Raw genomic sequence first — 4,820 nt, 5'->3', positions numbered from 1 at the left:
CAGTAGCTTTTATATATAAAAATTATAGAATCTGAAGCGAGATGATGTATCAAATATTCTTGCTTTGTACGATTTCAAGATAAAATAATCAACTCAAACACGCCCTAACATAAAAAGGTGCACTGACTCGATTTTCAATTTTTGATTTTTTACTTGAGCCACATAATGGAAGGACAGACACAAAAATTACTGAACTCATAGATTGATATTTTCTCCGTCCGTGGTATATAAAAAAATACTATCGGAGGTTATGCATTTTCTTCGTCCAACTTGATAGATACCGATGTCGACTGTAATAAATAAATTGAAAACTTGTGCAAATGGTGTTTTAAAATAAAACACTTCGTTATTGAGAAGAAAATTGTCATTTTATTACTTTTAAATGTTTTATTACTAAAGTAAACATTACAGTAAGCATTTATCGCGTTCTCTAACTAAGAGCTTCGGACGATTATCTATTTCAACCGGGTTTCCGACTGTTACCTTTTTCGACATACGTTTCATTAAAATACATAAAACATTCAGGAAGTGTTTCGCTTAGAAGATTAGTACATTTAATGCCATTTATTAAAGTAACGAGTATCTCTCTTTAACATTTACAACTTTCTCGTGTATATTTTACATCAATATCCATCCAGTTGTTCAGGAAATGAGCTTTAAAGAGATACATTGATAGACAAATAGGGTACAATATGCCTGCAACGCAATCAGACGCATACAAATTCCCATTTAGGTTGGACATTCCAAAGCAGCCTCCAATAATTTCGATTTTTGACAAATTTTAATCGGGAACGGTCCTGCCAAGTCAGCAGTAAAAATCGTGAATGTGTGACCCCAGCTGAACTCTGATGCACAACTTTTCCCGATGATTTTTTTTTAAAAGTATAAATCCAAACTGTAGAAACGCAGGATAATGTGTGAAAAAACGGGGAATTTTTGTGAGACTATTAAGGCAATTTCGTAAGAAACCAATTCGTTTTGAAATAATTGCCGAAAAACGCTGCTTGCAAAACAGAAAAATAAAATTATTTTGGAAAATAATACGGGATCTGATTTATTGGAAATACATAGAACAAGCAGTCGTTGAAAATCAGGCAGAAAATGATTTTTGGAATGGAATTCTGATAAATAAAATTGTCCTTGAACTTGGTTATTGTGGCGCACAACTTTCCATATATGTTCCAATTGTAACCAGTTTTGGAATATTTTTGGACTGAACAGAAAATATGGTCCCGGAAGTTTGTTAAAAATACTGTTATCGTATAAGCGCAGTTTACACAGGACAGCAACATCGGAATGACGGAAAAGTTAACAAAGGCCTGTCATTTTGGGATGTCAACACTTAATGCGCACCCGTTGGGTTGAAATAACATTAGATCATTCTGACCCCGTTTAATATTTTTTCTTTCAATTCCGTATTTCGAAAATTATTTCTTGAAATTTACAATCACACGATTCATTAGATAAAACCCAATAAATGAATAATCGGAATTTTGGTGAAGGTAAACCCAGAAAAGCGCTCCGAACGCCAACAAAAAATTAAAGAAATATATTTGTTTACCTATATTTCTTCAAATGCAGAAACAAACTGAAAACACTTATATTTTAATATCATTTTGGTTCATGTTAATTTACACTTGGGTGTAAAGGGATGTTTTTTTTTTTTTTGTTGAGTTGGACATAATGTACAGTCGAGATTTCCCAACTATATTCCATTATGAGCTGCTTTTTAAAATAGAACACAAACATAAATGCTTATTATATATTTTGGTCCCTCAACAAAATGCCACGAGCATACTGTTTTATCCGTGTCCATTTGGCCGCCCGTCCCTCACTTAATCGTTATATAGGATGTAGCTTAATTAGGGTTTATTCATCTTATTTCGAAGTGCTATATTTTTTATGTAAACTTTAATATCAATATATATACCAAAAGTGCGCATCCCTTACAAGATTCTACAGGGATATCCTAGGATTATTATCCCAAGACCTTCCTGGGACTTCCTGAGATATTTTCTTAATTGGGATATCCCAGGACTTCCTGAAAATAAATTTCAAGACTTTTCAGGATTTTTAAGGAGAGTATTGGAACAGGAATTCCTGGGATATCCAGGGAATCCTGATCCTAAAAAAATATAGGACCAAAATGAGACATTTCAGGAATTTTCAGGACTAGTAACCCTGAAATATCCCAGGATTATTCTTAGAAGTCCACGTGTTTTAGGACTTCTCATGACTAGTAAACCTGAAGTATCCTAGGTTTATCCTGAGAAGTCCCAGGTGTTTTATTAGGACTTGTTAACCTGGAATATCCAAATATTGTCTCTTGATAACATGGACCCTTATACTTTACAAAATCTATGAAAAGACAGTATTCATTCTTCTGATTTTTTTTCATCACGACACATTTTATGGCATTTTCAAAATCAAATTTATTTTCTATAGTACACTACAGTCACTGTTTTGTTCATTGTTATCTTCAATTCTCTCAAATTTTCCCAAAAGCCCTCTTGACTTTATTAAGTTGGTCACAGAGTTTGGTCCTCACTATGATAGATTTGCATAATATCAGAGCTGTTGAAATATCAGGACAACAGATTTCAGGACTTCATGGGACCTCCTGGGACACTTGAAATATCAGGATTTACAAAATGACCAGTGCTGGGATTTTTCTGGATATCCCAGGACTTCCTGAGGATATCCCGAAAGAACAGATTTTTTCAGGACAGCATTTTGCAGGGGAATTATTCAGTCAAGACTTTTTTAAATGACAGGTTGCTAAATTTGGTATTTTGAAAATATATAAAGGGACGCAGAGCACAGAGTCCGACTTCCTCCTTCTACAGTGTACAATTTCAAGGTGGAACTTTTATAATGCACCAAGTGTTTAACTTATAGAGGATGCATGTATGTTCTCAGATTTTTTTTATTGTATCATTTTCACGAATGACAGAATTTTGAACTTACATTTAAGACAGTTTGCTAAGTTTGTGTGCAACTATGCACACTACCCAAACGTTGGTTTTTTTTTTACATCATACAGAGAATATACTATATTAAAACATGTATTAATTTATCTTTCATTTTTACAACTGACGGAATGTTTTTATTAGTAACCTGTTTTGATGGCTGCATTAGAAATGCGTCTTTTAGACACAATTTCAAATTGTATTGTATCGTCCTGAACATGCCCGAAATATTTGCCACCGGACATTTGCAACCTCAAATCAATCAATTCTAATTGTACTTTAAAATCACTTCACTAAATAACATTTTTGAAGCTGAATGTGCACCTGTTAGTTGGAGATAAAACTAAATCAGTAGAATTAATAGGAAATTTACGAAACCAGACAGGGAAATGAAAACAAAATAACAAACACCATTCAGATCCCGTTACATATTTTTTCAGTATCTCAGTCTCAGAATAAACACGTATATTAAGTAATGTCATCATTTTTCTGCCAAATAATAGAACAGAACAGAACAGAACATAACATATTTTATTTCCAATTAAGGGACCACAACGGGCATACAGAGCATACATGAATAAGGCAAAAGAATATTGATTTGCATAGATACATAGATACAAACAATTTTTTGTACATACAGTTACAATACAATTACTAACTCATATTCACTTTAATAAATTTACCAACAGCATTAAGGAGCTGATTGTCTTCACAGTTTAATAATTAAATAAATTTATGCTGATTATCAAGTATAGAAAAATTTGGAATTCTTTGGCAAACAAAGTCAAAGAGAGCATCTCTATCTGATTTAAAATTTTCACAGTTAGTTAAAAAATGGATTTCATCTTTAACACAGCCAGAGGAGCATTTTTTGCAAATTCTTTCATTTCGTGGAATATTTGAAAAACGACCAACTTCAATTTGAAGCTTATGAGCAGAAATACGTAATTTGCATATAGATCTTCTAAAATCAAAGTTCTTAATTAAAGAAAGATAATTTTCATAACCAAAATTCTGCTTAAATTTCACATAATTAGCATACCAATTGCTAATATATTTAGTGTGAATTAATTTACTAGATATGTTCAAAAATTTATATTGTCCGAAATGTTTTACTTGTTTAATTTCAAAAACTTCTAATACTTTTTTTAACAAATGAGACCCAAGAAGTTATGTTAGATTTGTGAAGCTGCTGCATTTATAAGCATCTTTATGCATATCGGTTAATTTTGAAGCAATTTATCTATAAAAAAAAAAACAAGGATGGTGACATGTGTCTCTATACATGCACGGGCTCACAATAAAATCCTGGAAATTGTTAGTTTTTAGTCTTTCTCCATATACAAATGTATAAGAGATCGTAATGAAACCCAACCTATGTCCCCCGGCCCCACCCTCTTTTAAATGTCTGGATCCGCCCCTGGCTGATATATATATGAATGAGATATGATTTCTTTGGGAAATATATGTTACATAGGTAGGGATTTTACAATTATTCAATAAATGAAAGTGGGTTATTTCTTTAATCCCAGCTGCACAACTGCACCCAAAATCAAATGTTGAGACCCCTGTGGTCGATACACGACCTAGTTTCTCGACATTGAAGGGAAACCCCCTATATTTGACCTTGAACGACATCAACCATGCGTCAACATGTTTACATCACAATTTAGTTGAGTTTTGGATTGAACTGGTTTGTGAGGGTGGTAGTGTTTGTAAACAATGTTATGCTTCAATGAATGCATGGCTGTATATAACTGAAAAAGAAATTTTCCGTCTGAGCCGTTAAAAATGTTCATATCAATGAACTGTTATATATAACCGTTTTCCAGTTAATAACAATCATTTAGG

The sequence above is a fragment of the Mytilus edulis genome, chromosome 4, assembly GCF_963676685.1.
Source record: "Mytilus edulis chromosome 4, xbMytEdul2.2, whole genome shotgun sequence".
In the NCBI taxonomy this organism is placed as follows: Eukaryota; Metazoa; Mollusca; class Bivalvia; order Mytilida; family Mytilidae; genus Mytilus; species Mytilus edulis.
The sequence above is the reverse complement of the archived record's forward strand: the minus strand, read 5'-3'. Positions refer to the sequence as shown.